This window comes from Pholcus phalangioides, unplaced genomic scaffold, assembly GCF_987345545.1.
Source record: "Pholcus phalangioides strain wild (caught in Gottingen) unplaced genomic scaffold, Ppha-v1.0 ptg000018l_1, whole genome shotgun sequence".
NCBI lineage: Eukaryota > Metazoa > Arthropoda > Arachnida > Araneae > Pholcidae > Pholcus > Pholcus phalangioides.
Window position 1 is genome coordinate 722,173 of NW_028301611.1, and position 20,522 is coordinate 742,694.

Here is a 20,522-nt window from a genome sequence, read left to right on the forward strand (position 1 = left end):
GTATTAGGCAAAAACAAATTGTTTGTACAAGTACCATGGTATTCGGCAAAAAAAAAATTGTTTGTGAAAAAAAAGTATCACCCCATTCAGCAAAAATTAATTTAAAAAATAGTGCAGAGATTCAGCGGAAAAAAATTCCTTTCGTTGCGTGGGCAGGTTATCATATTATCCAGCCGCATAATCATACCCAACATATCAAACGACCTACATACAGATCAAGCACAAACTTCAACAACGTCTGTTTTTGCTCTTCCAACCGCAAGCGCATAATCGCTAACCGCATTTGAATGCGGTTTGCGAAAAACGTATTCGCTGGAAACCAGTACGGCAGGAGTGATTGTATAAAAAAATTATACCTGAGCCTTTCTTCAATCTTTAGTTGCCCAATCGCCACTTTTGTAATATTCAACGATGGAATAACAGAATGATATAAAATCATTTCTAGTGACTATTGAAGACATTGTAGGTACTCAATACATATGACTCCAAAGACGAGACTCACAGTTGTAACATAACAACTTAGGTTTAATTAACAACAGTGGGACATTATTAGTTTAAAATAGTGACAAGCCTATTAGCAACGCCAGCGCGCTTACAGGTAAGTGACAAGTTGAAAGTAAGCAAGCAAAAAAAAAAAGCAAGTAGTCAAAGCTAAAGCCATAATTCGTCTGACCGAGGTAAGACCGAGTCTTGCCGGTCTGACCGAGCAAGTAGACAATCGCAGCTCGCTACTTATATACAGTGCAGGTTGAATGACGTCACGCTCCCTAGCTCCACATCTGCATGATGCCGCCATAAATCTCATCTGTATCCGAAATGTTCGTAAAGCATCAGTTGGTAAGTTGGGACGACTTAGGTGAAACACTTCACTAACAGTAATTTATCCCCCGATGTCAACATCACAATGAAGACCTTATGTAAGTAAGGGGAATTCAGAAATATGAGCTGTTTTAATCGTACTCCCTGCATTCTATAGGACTCTGATTTGCATATTTCCAGTGATTTGGTTTCATACACCAAGCGCTCTCTATCAACAAAAATTTCAACTAATGTTTGTTTTCCTGTACCAAATATATATTTCCCCCCTTTCGCGAGAGTAATTTTTTCGCAAACCGCATTCAAATACACACAAATTCCTTCAATTTTTTTTTTTTTATGAATTTTCAAACTATTTACGAATTTATGGGACACCCTGTCCACGCTGTCACGATAAAAATCCATCTCTCATTTCCACAAACGTGGTAGACATTACAAAACTCATGAATATTACATTTTGTTATTTGCCATTCGACTACCACAGAGGACGAGGACCGGGCGAAAGTAACGTATAACGCATCAAATTCGACGATGTATTGCGCGGTGATGAAGAGAATACGCAATATAAAGCATCCGATCGCGTTCGCCGCGTAAAAAAGCTGAACATTTTGTTGCAGCAATACGTGTGTGAACCGTTAAACATGGAATCCGATGCGGCCCTTGAAAAAAAAAAAAAAAAAAAGTTATTTTTCATCCATTCAAGTGCCATCCGGATTTTTTATATGGAAGGTGAATGTGCGATGCGAGCGACTCTGCGTATAGTACATATTTATCTTACGAACAGAATGATATCTCTTATGAAAATATTTGCTTAAGCACATTCAGAATATTCTCCATTCTGTCTAGACAAATTGAGCAAGAGAACCATTTTATTCATTGTTATTATTATTATTGTCCTTGAACTCGATTTTTTTTTCCCCATGTGGAGGAATATTATAATGAGATACTCTCGCGCTTCGAAATTCCATCATATTTCTCGGTAGGGGTTATTTTATTCCTCCTCCCCTTTTACATAATAAATATGTCATTTCTTTCACAATGGAGACACCAAAATAAAAAATACCCGAATGTATTATTGTTATTATTATTAAAATTAAATATTGATCTCGGGTTATTAATGCTATTATAAATGTCATTTCATTAAAAAGACTGGTTTATAACCGTAGGGCGATTTACGGCTGTGTTTCCTCCTTCGTGTATTTCTTAGAAGTGCCACGAGGTGAACCAATTCTCTGTTTTAGTCCCTGAAAAATTGGGAGTTAGTTTTGTTAGGGAATTTTCCCATTAGTTGCAGCCCTAGGGGACTGGATAGTAAGTAGGTTCTCTGCCTTTGGAATTAGAAATGGGTGCATGAGAAATGAAGTTTCTATAAAGATATGATGATATTGATCAGTAACCAAATACGTATTTGCGTTTCATTCTTGTGTGTATGATTTGATTATCCAACATCGTAGTCCATGGTTGTCAATGTTGCATAATGAAAGTCAGTTGCCTGAATCGATATGTGATGAATAGCGCCCGGATTATATATATCACCGCCCCCTATAGGACAAGGCCTCTGCACGAAGCTTGTGACGTCAGTGAAGAAGGCCATTTCTCCTATTGCCATTGGATATACTGCAAAAAAAGGTAAAGATATCGCGCATGCGTCGACGTGCTACATCCAATGGCAATAGCGTGAAATGGCCTTCTTAAGTGACGTCACAAGCTTCGTGCGGAGGCCTTGTTCTATAGGTGGTGTTGATTATATGCATACGCATTTGCATATTTTAGCCTTTTTCAGCATTAATGCATATAAATGCATAAAATCAAAGAATTTTCAGAATAAGTGCATATTTTTGCATTTTCAAGTGCATATCTTTTAGCATTTTCAAGTGCATATTTTAGCATTTTTAAGTGAATATAATCCGGAATTTAGTGATGAATATAATGATATTTTAACGTAGAAAAATTGATGGATTTTGATGACTCTTCAAAGAAAAGAACTTAATTAGTTATTATGATGTCAAAATGGAAAATGATTACTTTAAGTTATGTTATGATTGAAATTTAATTATGCATCCATGCATGGATTCTAATTATGATTTGAGTTGAATAGTGAATTCTAATAATGGATCAGTTTAGTCATTGATTAATTGTAATTGCGGGTCACTATATATTGCTAACGTTTTTTCATGCTGTGGAATCCAGGAAACCAACTGAAATCTTCACGGATAGTCCCTCTAGCTTGTGGGCGATATTGAACCAACGCTCCTCACATCGATATGTACGCAGCATCCGTGTAGCCTTGTGTGCTAACAGTCAAGTACGTCTCAAATGGGTGAAGGCACATGCAGGAATTTACAGGAACGAACAAGCCGTACATTAGCGAAAGCGGCAATGTCACTTCTGGGACGCTGAGGTGGTCGAGTGGTCATAGTGACGGGCTCGTATCTCAAGTAGGCCACATCATCGCAACAGTGGTGGTAGGCTGAATTGATTTTCTGTTGTTTCCAACTTCGAGATACGAATCGATCTCCCCCGTAAAAAATCTCGCCACAGAGAGCAACAGGCGTATATAAATTATTACAATTATTCCACTTCGCTTATAGTTAGAAAAACTGGTGGTAGATGGCAGCACACTACAGAGCGCCTGAGTGGCGTGCTGGTAAGATGCTCGTCTACCACCGTGAAGGTTGCTGTCAGGGGGTCCCAGGTTCAAACCCGAGGGAGGGTATAGAAAAGATATTTTCCCTAACGAGCTTGAGGCGACCACCGATAGACGGCGCTTTCTTTCCAAACCATCTCATTCACGGCAGTAAATTGCAATACAGCGATATGGCCAGAGTTCGTGTTTGGTGATGTAGCACACTACACATAACAAGCATTACACAGAAACAACCCTCACATTAGGTACACAACACGCACATTCTATCATGTACCAATTCGTTCGAAGTTCCGCAGAGGAATATGGACGAGGTGCATGTATATGGTTCAGTAGTAGTATAACTTCTCTTGAGAGGCTAGAACTGCCATAACTTTGGGAAGTAAAATTATTAAGACCAATTTTTGACATCGGTTTAGCAGGCACGCTGGGATCTGAATACCGCAGAAGGATGCGTACAAGATCCAAAGACGAGTTCGTTGGAGTAGCGAGGTTTGGCAAAGAGCGAAGATCATAGTTTTAACAGAGCACTGGCTTTTTCCGGGATATCTGTTCAGATTCCATAAATCCAACAATGATCGGTGCCTCTGTCGAGCTAAAGGTTCACTTCATTATACAACAGTGCCCGAAAACGCAACATCTACATTTCGGCCTAGTAGGGGCTTCCACAGGACGATGGCCATGGAAGTCGGAACTCGCTAAGAAGTGTGTGACAACTCACCTGCCGAAGCAATGCTGAAGTATAGGCTTCCAGAGCATTCTTGTGGAAACACAGTTCGTTAAGAAGCCAAGTAAACGCGAAAAAGTTCAAAAACCTCATCAGGTATGTAGAGGAAAAATCTCCATGCACTTCACAACAAGAAATGCCGGTGCGCAAATGGCCTCTCTCCTCCAGCTCACATGCAGACCCAGACTACTCGACAACACGTACGCGTTCCCGAGCATCTACGGAGGTGATCCGTGCGTCTCCGCCACATGGCACGGTCAAGATCCATCCAGAATACTGCAATCACAAGTTGGAGTGGATAAGAAAAGCTAGTGGAGGGCAAAAAAATGTAGGCCAACGCCATTTTGATGCAGCTTAGAGATATGATTTTTCTTAAAGCTGCTTCCCCTAGTGATGATTCCTGACCGATTTTGACTATCACTGACAGTTCAAGTAGACGATTTTCAAATTAGATTAGAAGTTAGCATTAGGAAATCAACAATTCAATCAGCATGAACAGGCAGGGCCGTCTTAAGAGCATCATGCCCCCCCCCCTCCGGGGCCAAGTGATTGTTCTAAGGGCCCCACCTGGTAAATTCTCGAAAAATTCAACTGCTTTTCCCTTTTTCGAGGCCCCTCTTCTCTTGAGGGCCCCCGGGCCGTGCCTTGGTGGGCCCATGTGTTAAGACGGCACTGTGGGCAGGACGCTCCGCTGCTATCGTGAACGTTCAGTGAGCCAATTGACGTGATTTTAATGAATCGTTATACTGTCGAATCCCGTTTTAACGGATGCCGTTATAGAAAAAGTAATCTCATTTTAATGAGCACTTTTCCAATCTCCCAGATAAGTTTACATAGGGTCATTTTTAAACAACCTGGAATTCCGTTATAACGAAGTGATTTCTACGGTCTCTTTGAATTCGTTATAATGGGATTCGACTGCATAAGTGTTCATATTTGATCGATCGACATCTTGCGTAATTCTGACGATTTATTTTTTATGTACAGCCGAATCCCGTTTTAACGAATACCGTTATAGCGAAAAATCTTGTTTTAACGAACACTTTTCTGATCCCCCATATATGTTTACATAGGAAAAATGTAAAAACCTGGAATTCCTTTATACGAAATTTCATTATAACGAAGTGATTTCTACAGTCTGTTGAAGTTCGTTATAACAAGATTCAAACTCAAATACAAGGCCACAACAGGCAAAATGCCCAACGAGGTGGCTGAGAAAAAAATTCGACTGTATAAGTATTAATATTTGATCGATCGACATCTTGCGTAATTTTGACGATTTATTTTTTATATACAGCCGAATCCCGTTTTAACGAATACCGTTATAGCGAGAATCTCGTTTTAACGAACACTTTTTTAATCCCCCAGATAAGTTTACATAGGAACAATGCAAAAACCGGGAATTCCTTTATAGCGAAGTGATTTCTCCGGTTTCTTGAGTTCGTTATAACGGGATCCGACTGTACTCTTATTGACTTTCAGTTTTCATTACAATTCACAAAACCGAATAAAGCCAAATTATGTATTTTATAAATATGTCAAATTATGAACCAATGATATTCAGTGACGTATCGAAGAATGATAGGTCGAAAAACTTTTTATGCGTTCTGGTGATGGGTAGAACAAAAAGTGATGATTGGGGGTACAACTAGAAATTTGTAAGACTGACAACTGGAACTAAACACATTTATGGAAATATACTTATATATATATATATATATATATATATATTTCCATAAATGTGTTATGTGGGAATATCTAAGGAAATGCGTTTCTCAACATATGATCCGCGGACCAGAGGTGGTCCTCGACGATTACATAGGTGAGTCCACAGGCAGACTTGATAATTTACTTCCAAATCAATTGTAAGAATTAGGGCTGGACCGATTAATCGATTAATCAGGTCGGTTAATCGATCAATTATTAATCGCAGTTGAAAATTTTAGTTGACTCGATCAATTCGATTAAAATTTTTATTTAAAAAATTGTGAAGTGACCTGTACTCCCTTAAAAGTTGAGCGCCTTTGATCTAAATCGATTCTGATTCATGATTCTGATACGTGAGAGAGAAGAGTCTTAAAATAGTAATTGGAAAATAGGGTTGAGACGGTTTTAGACCATGTTAGAATGCTCGGAAGGATTTCAATTTCAATGGCAGTCGAGAATTTTGATACGTAATTATTATGAATGGGAATCACATATCCTCCCCCCCCCCCCATCAATTTATACAACCAGAAATCATGGGCGGAGATACGTTGGGAGGCGTGGGGAGACATTGCCCCTTCAGAGTCAATCGTGCAGTCGACTGATCTAATGTAAATATGTATAGATGAATTGACATCATCATCATCGTGCCCCCCCCCCCAGACTTCCAAGTCAATCTCCGCCTATGCCAGAAATGGTTATGGACAGTTTATACGAGCCGATAATTCATTCAGAGATACAAAAAATGGCGCAGAGGTTGCAACATTACCGTACTTTCACATATTTCTGGCCGTCTAGATTTTTTACGAAGTCTATTCGAATTTAGAATCTCTGTTTACTGCAATCATCAATGAAGACAAAATTCATTAATAAAATGATAACTGGGACTATAAACATACATTTTCATCTCCCTTATCTCTATCATATCTCTTTCTTTTTTTTTCGTGAAATACATTTCAACTCACGTTTTGTAGTAGCTCTTTATCTTTATTTCACGCCGTTCGGCAACATTTCAGCGATAATTGGCTACTTTGCTGATATTTGGCGACTTTTTTGACGTTAATTGTGAATTCAAAGTTGTTTTTTTGAAAAAAAAAACCCGATATCTTATAATATAAATCATGTTCTATACAGAACATTTTCGATAAGTGTGACCATATTTAAAAATATTTGAGTCAATATTTTGATCATATTAGATTCAACGAAAACTGATGATTTCAGTTTGAAATTGTTTTTTTTATGAGAATTTTTTAGAATAAGATCAAAATTTATTGTCTCCACTATGAGCATCAGTACATTTTTCGTATTCTTGGAAGCATCGGCTCATCTCAGAAGTGCCATTTCGAGAGGAGTTTCTCGGAAAGCAAGCAACACACGCACACTATAATCGAAAGTGTTTTCGAAATCTGTGAATATTAACCAAAAATAACCGATTTCTTTAAAAAAAAGACAAGATCCAAGTGAAGAAATTACAGGTTTTGGCCATTATGCAAATCCTATTCCAAATCCTTCCATTATTCCTATTCCATTATGTGGATCCTATTCCATTATTAAACTGCTTGAAGTGGGCAGCCTTAATGTCGCTTACCTACTCTTATATTTGTTTACATCTACCGAATAGGTGAGTGAAATGAATAAATTGTATTTTTATAGCGTCTATTAACATTATATAGTGACAAAAAAAGATTCGATTAAAATTCGATTAATCGATTTAAAAACTTTTGATTAACCAGTTAAAAATTTTAATCGATTCGCAACCCTAACAAGAATGTCCAGTTGTTGAATTGGTACTAGTTAATGGGTTCAAACAAAAATTACAGCTTCGTACTTGGCGTCACCATACCTCATCGACGAAATTACAGGAAATTGCGACCCTAAATACGGGATATCACCGATTGTAGCCAAAAAGTGCTAATAATTTACAATGAATTTGCTAATCATTGCAAAAATTTCACTAAACAAAGTTGGATTTCCCGACAAAAAACATTCGGTGACCATATTTCATTAAGTGAAATACGGGAAGGATATTAAACACGGGACATCATCAACTGTCACCAAAACCTTTACCATAAGTCGGCAAAATAAACAATTGTTGCTGAAAATTTACAAGTGGCTGGGAAATGAAGAATGACTGGAAATCGTTGCGAATTTTGAAACATGGTTCTATAGCCATACTTATCAAAATATGATAAGCTATTAAAAACTGTCTTCATTCACGACTTTAGTAAGCGTTCCAAATTCAACTAACCTTCATAGAGAAAAAAAAACGGGACAACTATATAAAATAGTATAAAACTATATACTACCCTATAAAACTGTATAAAATAGTATAAAACTGTATAAATAGTATAAAACCGAATAAAATGAAACATTCATAAATCTGACTGTTCCGACAGTCCCGTAAAATACGGGACACCATCATGTTGTAATTTTGTGGCAATTAGGTGCGTGCCTATTAGCCTATTTAACACGAAGAATTCTATGTATAGCTCACTGGTGGATTCGCCTTAATGACACAAAAGACACATGCACATAATAATATACGCATGGGAAATAAAAACCATGACATATATACAAAACAAAACATGGTCACTTATTAAAAACACGAATCATCCAGAAAATGAGAGCTAAGTAGCAACTAATAGCCTTAATGACTATGACGTGGGAGAAAAAAATGGATGCCGTAAGCGTTAGAGGATCTTATTAATGGTGGGGGGAAAAAAAACCTGGATAAAGTACTCGAGTACGTACGTCCATTAAGGACAATACAAATGCATGAGATACGAATGAAATATTCCGTGATTCCCATAATATCCCTCTATCTCTCGAGGGATTCCAGGCAATATTCACAGTATTAGAGGAGGAAAAAGGGAAAAAAACTGTATGGGATCGGAATTCCCCATAATAACCTCCTTCAAGATTTTTTTTTTTTTTCGGTCTATCAGCAGTCATAATTGACCGAACGGGTACCATAAAAGCCCGGTTTACGAGCTCTTAAATGAAGACTACCAACCTGAATAAAGTATATGAATGTATGTACATATGCGCAAAAAAGCTGTTTTTTGCTCCTTAGGAGAAGAATAATTGCGTAATAAGCGTATTAAGATGGGTGGTTGCATCGGAATAGATTACCACTATCGCTCTGATGCCAATGATGTTTCTGTTGGTATATCAGGTTCGTCTACTATGACCATCTAAGGGCCGTATTCACCGACATGGTTTTTAATGAAGGACTATACTGGAAAATTTAACCAATTCGTGTCGATCTCTTATCGAAAAATTGTGACTATAGTCTAAGCCATAGTCTCACAAACTTTTTGTTCCATCGCCCCCTTCATCAGAAATTCCCCCACCCCCTAACTAAAGTAAACCCATAGGATCTTATTTTAAATCAGTAGGTTCTATCGCCCCCTTGGACCATTCCATCGCCCACTTTGGGAAACACTGGTCTAAGCCATGTCGGTGAGTACCGCCCTAAATCACACATGCTCAACGCATGGCCCAGAGGGTCAATTGTGGCCTTCGGAGTTATCTGGTGTTGCCCTGCGACCTAAAAGCTGATTTTGCAAAACTTTGCAATAAATTACTGTTCATACAAGTATTTGGTTAAGTAGTAGTAGTAGTAGTAGTAGTGGTTGTCTCACTTTGCGCTTGCTCCCTTTCGCTTTAAATGCCAATGGGCCTTTGGTTAAATGGTATCAAATTTTAAGATAGATAGCTCTTATACAGTCGAATCCCGTTTTAACGAATACCGATATCGCGAAAATCTCGTTTTAACGAACACTTTCCTAATCCTCCAGATAAGCTTGCATAAGAACAATCCATAAACCTAGAATTCCTTTATAACGAAATTCCGTTATAGCGAAGTGATTTATCCAGTCTCTTCGAGTTCGTTATAACGGGATTCGGCAGTTTTAAAAAAATATGTGTGATCCTGTTTTTTAATTTTAAAATTTCCCATATTGCTGGAGGGGGGGGGGAAATGTATAAGAAATTGAAAATACACTCACACACATATGAAACATTTTATTCGATTGTGACCAATCATCGATTACCATACCACTCAAGTGGCCCACGGCACATTAATTTTAGATCACTTATGTGACATCATTTTAGTGAACCGTGGAGCAGTTCTAGAGCCTTGACTGACCCCTCGGCTCATTTCTAATCACTTGAGTGACCCACGTCCCTTTTCCAAATCACTTAAGTGACCCAGCAGTACATGTACAGAAAACTTTATTTACCCGTTTCGTATTTCCAGATCACCAAAGTGACCTGCGGCACTTTCCAGATCACTTAAGTGCCTCATGATACATTTCCAAACCAGTGAAGTGCCCTTACTCCCCAAAAAGTTGAGCGCCTTTGATCTAAATCGATTCTGATACGTGAGAGAGAAAAGTCTTAAAATAGTAATTGAAAATGGGGTTGAGACGGTTTTAGACCCATGTTAGAATGCTCGGAAGGATTTCAATTTCAATGGCGGTTGAGAATTTGGATACGTAATACTATGAACGGAATCATTTACCATAAATTTATTCAACCATAAGTGGTTATGGACAGTTTATACGAACCGATAATATTCATTAAGAGATACAAAAAATGGCGCAGAGGTTGAGTTACCTTCGCCAATTAAAATCGATATTTCTTGACGGAAATAGGAAAGTGCAAGTAGGCTCTACCCGGGATTATCATATGACCCGTATGCAACATTACCGTAATTTCACATATTTCTGGCCGTCTAGATTTTTTACGAAGTCTATTCGAATTTAGAATCTCTGTTTACTGCAATCATCAATGAAGACAAAATTCATTAATAAAATTATAACTGGGACTATAAATATACATTTTTATCTCACTTATCTCTATCATATCTCTAACTTTCTTTTTCTTTCGTGAAATACATTTCAACTCACTGCGTTTTGTAGTAGCTCTTTATCTTTATTTCACGCCGTTCGGCAATATTTGAGCGATAATTGGCAACTTTGCTGATATTTGGCGACTTTTTTGACGTCAATCAGCGCTATCCTGTATATATTTTTGCGTGTATTCGTAGACTCGATTTCCAATATTTTTCTCGAAGGTATAGCGCCGGAGTCTTCCTGGATGAAGGCTATTTTCGAAACTTACTAATCATGTTATGCCAATTATGACAATAAATAATCATCGGACAAATTCATCATGTTTGACGTTCCCCTCCTCCTCCCCCCCCCCCTTTTCAGTGAAATATATTCCTGCCCTCTGCGATTGCTCTCTATCTCCCACACATCGGCAATTTCCTTAGCAGTTTCACCTGCAATTGGCAATTATTCTCACGTTTGGCCCCCGTATTTTTTCCCTCGATGAGATATGATCAGCCTATAATCCTACCGGACGTCATTATTGAAAATCGACATCGGGAAACATTTTACTAGACTTGGAATCCTAATGAGAACGTGCACGAGAGAACCTGGAGGAAAGCAATATAGTTCAGTTGACATAAATGCGCAAACAAAAAATTGATTATCCATAACACCACCATTACAGTACATTATTCATCACTTCACCAGTAATTCACGATGCACATGAGAATAACATGACCATTCGCACATGAAAAACAACAGAGAGAAATGTACGTTTCCTTTTGTTCTGTACATATATCCATAAAGTTATGGGAAATACGAAAAACTTTAGGTAGCCATTAGCTTAAAAGCATCATCTCAAACTGATAAATTATTCACTGTCTGATGAATATTTAGAACTTTTTAAGTAATTTACTAAATATATACATCCGTTATAACTAGACAGAGAATTTCTTCCACTAATGATAAATAAATTTAGTTTTCAACCGCATCCTCATGAACACGTGAAATCCACGGATTCGACGTGTTTTTTTTAGCGCTTATAGCCTTCCCCCCCCCCCCCCCATGCTGAACTAATTAACTGGGGTTTGAGTTTGATTTACGCAACGGTAACTAACTAGCTAATCAATTTTAATTTGGTTCTCATATATTATTATCGTTAGAGAGAGAGAGAGAGAGAACTTGCGCAATGCGCTGCATTTGCGCTCGAGGGAGGAAAAAAATATATTAAAGAAAATATCGGGATCTCTCTTAAATTTATTCACTATTTTATAATCGCAATATTAATTTGGTTACGTAATTAGGAGAAATTAGTTTTTTTTTCTTTTTTGGTAATGTACAACAGTATGGGTAAGATTTCCGCCAAAACGAAAAAATTTTGTAGTTTATATTCTCATCCAAGAAGGTGCTAAAGAGAGATTACAGAAGTTTTGTATATCGTTTAACCCAGGGCCATGCCCCCCCCCCCACATCCTGTAGCAGGGGCCCCTCTGTCAGACTTTTAACGGGCCCCTTCTGTAGCTAATTTATAGCCTGAAAAAGCAAAAAAATGATGATAATCTTTCCGCCAAAAAAATTTAGTAGTTTATATTTTCATTCAAGCGACGGTGCCGAAGAGATTACAGAAGTTTTGTATATCGTTTAACCCAGCGCCACGGCCCCCACATCCTGTAGCAGGACCCTTAGGCTGGGATCTTTTGCGGGCCCCTCGGTCAGACTTTTAACGGGCCCCTTCAGTAGCCTAATTTACAGCGTGAAAAAGCAAAAAAATTGTGATAATCGTCCCGGGCCTCAGGGTAGAGCCCTGTCTGCCCCGCCTGTGTGGGGGCCATGCCCAGGGCCGTAACTAGGATTTTTGTGACGGTTGGGCAGACATGTTAAAATTCGATGTACTGTACTTTTGTTCCCACTTTAAGTTTCCCACCTAATTTTTGGCCACCCGGAGCAGTTGCACCCCCCCCCCCCCTTGCCCATCTCTCGTTTCAGTCCTGGTCTAACCATAAAAGTATTCCAAACGTATACAGTACCTGGATAGAAAAAAAAAATTTCTCCGGCGAACGGGGCCGTCACTGCTGTGACCAGTGTTATCCGAAAAAATAATTTTGAAGAGTAATTTAACTTTTCTCCAAAATTTTAAAAGTCAGTTTTGTAAAGAGAGGGCATTTTTTTATTATGAGAAACAGAGAAATAACTTCTATCAAAAAAATTATCTAAAATTTGGAAGAGTATTTTAACTCCTCAACGGAATTTGAAGGAGCAAAATACTGAATTTTGATGCGTGAATCGCGCATCTAGATGCGTATTTGGGAAAAATCGACTGTAACATTACCCGTTCCCTCAAAGCTAGTGGTTTGACGTCATCATCATGATATGTCTGTAAGTTTCAAATATATATGCACCTATACCTGTGAGCATTACCACCCGATGATGTCAAGCGACTATGGTTTGCGTACTCCTAATGGTTCGTGAAGGACGAATCGGGGGCGGGCTCGCGAAAAACGAAAAATCATAAGTAATGGAAGGGAAAAACGTATAAAACATGAGAAAGAATTCTGACCACATCGATTACAGTATAGTTTACGAGGAGGGGTGGGGTGCACATGTCTTCTCTTCATTTCTGGGGTACTTGAGACTCTTGCACATGTTTAGGTGGTCAGTAAGTCTCCTTTGCATTTCTAAGGGATGAGCGGGTCTCCGAACGTGACTGCAGGAGTACGTACGTTTTCTATGCATTTCTAGCGGTCGACAAGTCTCCTACTTATTTCTAGAGGTAAACAAGGATTCAACGAATTTAAAATGGTATGCACACTCATTTTGAAAAGTATACATGCCTCGTACGCACGTTCAAAGGTAAGCAAGACTTTCAAGAGACACGTGAGTCTCACGCATTTCAAGAAACACGTAGCCTCCTATATAATTCAAAAACTACTCTCAGTTATGGCTTATCAAAGAGAAAACAATCCTTCTACGTATTTAGAGTTTCGCGCACGCCTTCAACTCCTTCACATTTCAAGGACTGTTCACACGTACGGCATTTCTAGGAGCTAGCTTCCTAAAGATTCTAGGAATATGTAAGCCTTCCGCGCAATTTCATGGATACACAAGACTCCTATATATTTTAAGAACTACGCAAACCTATGGCATTTTAGGAGTAAGCAACCCTCGTTCGTATTTTGAGTTCAATTAATGCGCACGCCTTGGACGCATTCCTAAGCTGCATTTCCAACGGATACTTGAAAACCTGGGAGCCGTCCTCCCTAGTCTCTTATTGTATGCTGGGCCATAACTAGATGTTTTGTAAGCCGAGCCAAACACGAAGGTGAAGTTAAAGGATGAAATTTCGCCTCCTCTGGTCCGGCGCACAGGACACCAGACGCACTTACCCACCCACCCCCCCTAACAGTTGTGGCCCTGAATGTACGGATAAAAATTTATGGATGAACACATATATCAACCTAAGACCTTTTAACACAACAAACTCTCCCTCTACTGGCGAAGATCGCGAAATTCTGGTGCCCTAGTGTGCTTGTGACAGGAGATGTGATCTCTGATGAAACAATAGTAACGCCAACTGTTTTAGCTCGTTTGTGACACGGTACTCCCAGTATTAACGAAATCTTCTTCATCGATTAAGATAGATAGAATTAAGGAAGTAATCTCATTAAGAAAGTAGTTCGCGGAATTGTGACCTTCCCGTTTCGCTTTTCATTTCTATTAAATCAGATCTCTTTCCTCCCATGAGAGAGGGATTTAAATTCCACTCGATTATCATTGATTAGATGTTTTCAGCTCATCGCATCACCATTGGAAATCTGGTTCGACAATGTTCAAAGAAACTATTCTCAATTGTCCAGCGCATATTGCACCTCGTTCGAAGTCCATTAGATCAGTGTTCTTCAACCCAGCGATTGTCCCCGAACGTTTCGCCCAATTCAAGTAATCGCTTCATAATCTTAGATTTGGGGTCATTCAAGTATAACGTCAGCATCGAGCGGGGAGGGGGGTTTGAAGGTCATCAATCACCCCTTTTTGAAGATATGAAATATTCTAAGCTGCTGACGAAATTTTGCTGACGGGGGGGCGGGGTCAAAAATGGCTGAAAATCTGCTTACGTAGTACTTGAATGGCCCCTTTAATAAATAAACATACAGCAGTCTATGCAGGGTGATTACTAAATTCCCCCCCTCGCCGCATTTTACGGGTGAACCGTTGATCCTACCTCCAATAAGAAAAATTACCCAAATAACGTGTAGACCCTCAGATACATCACACATGTTGCAAGGGGCTGTGCAGTTACTATAATGAAAAAAATTGAACTTCTTATACGGACACACTGTCCTCAAAAAACCCATTTACAGAAGTGGTGCCCTGTCTCTTTCCTAATGACAATAAAGAAAATTTCGCGTTTCCAAGTCCGATATTCACTGAGACATTTGAATTCAAAAATTTAAGGAAAGTTGGGAAAGAACAGCATAAATAAGGGAAAAAAAGCGTTATGTTTGTTAGTTTTTCCCCTGTTTTTTCCCTAAATTGTGCAATCCAAATATCTCAGCGGATATTGTATTTACAAACATGGGACTTTTTTTTTTGCTGTCATCTAGATAGACCGGGCAGCAACTTTCTAATTTGATTTTTGAAAACAGGGTGTCCATATAAAAAGTTAATATTTCAATGACTATACAATCCCTTGCAACATGCATGACGTTTGTGAGTTGCACGTTATTTGGATATTTTCTTTCTACTTGGAAGTATGATTCTAGGATCAACGGTTCGTCAGTAAATGCAATATTGCACATTACTGACGAACCGTTGTTTACTGTTTACTGTTTATGTATTCTGTGCCAGTCCGCAAAACATTTCTCCTGTTTATGGATTTTTTCCGGTCCGTAAACTACTCCTCCTATTTATAAATCAACTGCTGATTTCGAAAGACTTTTCTCCTGTTTGTTTGCATTTTTTGCTGATTTTCAACGAATTATTATTCCTTCGGTAATTATTTTTGATTATATTTTTTATTATTGTTATAGATTCCATTATATTATTTCTCCAATTCTTTTATTACTTCTGCCGGACTGCAAACAATATGTCGCTGTTCTCCCCGCCGGTCTTCAACTATTTTTCCCATTTCGTAGTCGTAAACAGGTTGAAGGAAATTGCATTAGATCAGCGGTTCTCAACCGGTGCTCCGTGTGAACTTTTCAGTAGCTCCGCGGTCGCTCGAGGAAAATAAATTAAATCGTTAAATTTTGTTTTTATAAAAGGCCTACGGGGTCGCCATAGAAATTATACAATGAAATGCCGAGTCAATAAAGGTTGAGAGCCGCTTTTGTTTTTGTTACTAGCATGTTTGCACGGGTTCTTGGTCACTCTTTTGGCCACTCACTGGCCCAGTCCTTCGCTCTTTAGGTCACTCCCATGCTGACGTATTTTATAGATCAGACTTTTGGTCAATCACATGCTTGCACACTTTTTGGTCGCTTTTGGCCGCTCACCCACCGAGTTCTTCGCTCTTTAGGTCACTCCTATGCTTACACACTCTTTTGCTCAGTGACAGAACTGGTCCCTCGCTCTTTAGGTCATTCCCATGATTATACACTCTTTATGCCACTCTTTTGCTCAGTCACAGAACTAGTGCCTCGCTCTCTGGGTAACTCTTTCAATCATCCACATGCTTGCGTATTGTTTTCACCACTCACATGCTTGTAAGATCTCTAGGTCAGGGGTTCTCAACCCGTGCTCCGTGTGCTTCTCCAAGGGGCGCCGCAGCAGTTCGACAATAAAATAAATCAATAGATCTGATAAATAAATTTAAAAAAAGGGGGCCTACGGGCAAGAGGTGCCGACATGAAGAAAATATTGAGGAGGGGCTGAAAGTTACCACACACACAGTTGGTCCCTTATATACGGGACTGCAGCACGGGGAGGATGGATGCATTGCCTTGTTTATCGATTAATTATTGGGGGGAGGGACCTCAACCTCCCTCACAAAATTTATGGTGGGGGTCCAGCGCCTATGCCTACAGGGCCCCGCGAGTAAAAAAGTTTGAGAACCGCTGCATTAGACCAAAGCTGTACCGCATTCCAAAATACTTACATGTGCTAACTGAAAAAATCGTTGTATACAATATAAACAATTTGGATATACAATAAGTGATACATGAATTTTTTTTTTCGAAAATTCTTCGGAATTATCAATTTAATTGAAAGAATGCAAAATAAATATCGCATTATCATATTGTCTAAATCAATGACTCAATTTCTAATTCATTATGCGTTACGTTTCTAATTCATCATGCGATTATACATTCGTATTATATATACATATTGATATTATTAATGATATCAGAGATTGCCTTGCAAACGACCAAATTCCATACAACCATGTTATTTGAATTTCAATTTAATTAAGAAAAATACGCATATTTTTCATAAAAAATTTGGCTTTTTTTTCAGAAATTTACGAAATTTCTGATAAAAATCAAATTTTTAAATGAAAAATATGCGGATTTTTCTTAATTAAATTGAAATTTAATTCCGTTCTTTATCGGAACTTATTTCCTTATCAGAAATTTCGAAATTATGAAATAAGTTTCGATAAAGACCTACACATTCACTCATTTGTCTTTTACCTAATTTCATGAAATAAATACATTCAAAAATAATTTAATTGGTATTGATAAATTAGAAAGAGTTCTAACTCATGAAAATTTTTCTATGGGATGTGAAACTTAAATTTTTCTTGCAAATGAAATTTATAATTGAAGAAAACAAAAAATGCAAAAATAATTCATATCAATAAATTTCAGAAAACTATAATTTATGATACAATTTTGCAATTTCACAATAAAAATTGGAATTTAAAGTTCAAATTTTTTGATATGATGAATAAAACTTTCGATTTCATAATTATTTCTGTTAACTTCTAATGAGAGAATTAACTGATGTTATAAAATGAAGACGCGACCCTTCACAATAGTAGAAAAATTAGATAAAAAACTAATGCAAAATGATATGACACGATATAAATGAATTTCTAGGACTTATATATCTATAATTTATTTGGAATTTGCAATTTACGTTGACAATTTTTTCAAGTTCTTCATCATAAAATGATCAGATTAGAAACCAAAATGATATTCAATAAATTACCTGCAACTTCAAGAAAGAAAATCGGTGCAAAAGAAAAGTTGCTTATATCAGTAAATTTTAGGTAAACACACACATAATCTATGCTTACACTATTTTTAAATTTCATTTGTTTAGCAATTTTTTCGAAATTTCCGATCCAAAATGTTTCTTGTAAATCGCGGATAAAATCTCAGAATTATAGTTTAAAAAAAAATTAATTGAAATGACATTTTTTAATTTCCAAAGAATTTTCAAATCATTTAAAAATTCTATCAATCTCAAACAATGGCTAAATATATTATAACAATTATTAAAACAAATATTACAATCAAGAATCGATTAGATTCCATAAAACGGAAGTTTAAAAAACAATAAAACTTTCAATTCCGTTACTGTCCAATCATTTAACTGAAACAACTCGTATACTAATTATATAAGAAATTTACGTACGCTCAAAAATCTTTTAAGAAATTTCATGCAAGAAAATTTTTCAAATTCAAAAGTTTTACTATCCAGTTCCAGACCGATCTATAAAAACAAAAAGAGGACACTTTCTTTTGATCCGTCCCATCCGGGACACCAAAAACTTACTTCCACACAAGTAAATCGATCAATGAAAATTTATAACATAAATCTATACACGTTAATAAATTTTAAAAAATATCGATTTTTCACCCTTTTTTTCATTACAATTTCCTACTTTATCAATGTTTCCTTTTCGGAGGAGCGACCTTGGAAAGTTAAGGGTGAAAGAGAATTTTCGATTGGTCGCACGAGCGAGAAGAAATTGCCAAAAATAAAATTTTGATGATGAAGTTATAGATTAGATAAATAATATATATAAAATAAATATCCCCTTACCTGTAGTTAATAGAGAAAACTCCAAGTTTTTGGATGTGAATCACACAAACAACATTTCAAATGTTTGTTTTTGTACTAAAAAACGGCACAAAATAGAAATCATTCGATTCTTCGTGCTTATTTTATGTTGTTGTCGTTTTCTACTAGTTTCGATTGACTCCTAGAGGATATAAGAGAGAGAGAGAGAGAGAGTAAGAGAGCTAAAAAGGATCCCGTCTCTTCTCTCACACTAGATGCTGTGTGTGTATGGTGTCTCCTTTTTTTTTTTTTCCAGGCCTGGAGTCTGGTGTTAGCCTCTGCCTGTGTAAATCCACATAAAACGCGCCACCTCTGCGCCTACCGAGACACGGAAAATGCAGCCAAATATTGAGGGGGGAGAAAAAGAGGATATTCTCTTCTCCCCCCCCCCTGTCCGTTTTTCCACTCACCGACATTGTGCCCGAATCAATACGGCCAATCAGGATGCTCCATTTTGTGCCACGTGATGGTTGTATGGTAACGTCGTCTTCGCCGGATGGAGAGAGAGAGAGAGAGATGCTGGGAATCTTTATTCCTTTTTCTCTCCCCGTCCAGTTTCCCCCCCCCCCTGGATTTTTTTATTTATTTATTTATTTCTCTCTGGATAGGGATCCATTTCGGGATAATGTTTTTGTGATCTTGAGAAATATATTACGTTAATTTGACTCTAATAAATATCAAGGTGATGGGAATGTACGGAATATTTTTGTGTACGAGCGAGAGAGAGAATGAGGAGATGTGATGTTATTGACCTTATCTGCAGACAAGCTTTTATGTGGTATTGCAGTGTTATCGTTGTTTTGATTTTTAGGAGATTTATATTTAACCGCTTAAAAATTCGGTTATAACAAAAGACTATGAGTGAAAGAAAGCTTATCGGGAAAAACGAAATTATGTACAGAAGTATAAATATGTATAATGAAACCCTAATGTGTAAGTTTTTTTTCCCTTCAAACAAGTATGTAATGGAAGCCAACATTAAAAGACCCGAAATAATTTTCGTTTGAGTATTTAAAGTCAAATGGTATTGCCTATACGTAGGCTGACCATATTTCCTCGAGAGAAATACGGGACATCGCCAATTATCGCCAAAAACTAAACAAAGTTGCCAAATATTGGTGAAATTACTGAAAAATAGCGGGAAATGAAATGTTACTGCAAATTACAGTGGACTAAGATGAATTCCACGAAAGAAAACGTTCGCCAACACAAATGTGGGAGATTAATGCTCGTATTTATAGCTGTAATTATCGTAATATAATTTATTAGTTGAAAAATAATGTCAATCTTTGACTTCAATAAAAAAAATATAAATTCAAGTAGGATTCGTGTAAAAAAACGGGAAAAACCGGGAAACTTTTGCCAAAAAGTCGGAACAGCCAGAAAGAGAAAGAAAACCGGGACTGTCCCGGGAAATACGGGATGTATGGTCACTCTACCTAGACGTGATGCACGAAATTCGCATTATATTATAAAATATAATTTAACTGAAAATTATTGTAAATACGTGGGATAACGGTAATTTTAAGTCTTGTAAAGTTTTTTTTGTAAAAGTCTACCTCGACAGATACAGGAAACTGGCTGGTGGACCTGATGTCATTTGCGAGCTATTGGTAGAATGTTGCTACCGTCAATTGCACGGAACCATTCAGCATATACATACGCTCCAAGGAGAGGAAATTCTATCTGTCTTCATAGCTTAGGGGCCATTCAAGTATTACGTCAGCATCGATGGGGGTGAAGGGGTGTCCGATTTGCTGACTTTTGATGACAGGAAGGGGATTTA

The 20,522-nt window shown here is 37.6% G+C and overlaps 1 protein-coding gene across 1 annotated transcript in view; it reads right to left on the reverse strand.

Moving 5' to 3' along the window:
• The window catches only part of LOC149071492 (sodium/potassium/calcium exchanger 2-like), a 203,735-nt gene extending 184,713 nt beyond the window's left edge, over positions 1-19,022 (reverse strand). Inside the window, exon 1 of the mRNA XM_089247910.1 lies at positions 18,719-19,022. The gene's annotated coding sequence lies outside the window, so the exon portion shown is untranslated. The remainder of the gene's footprint in view (positions 1-18,718) is intronic.
• Positions 19,023-20,522: the final 1,500 nt, after the last annotated feature.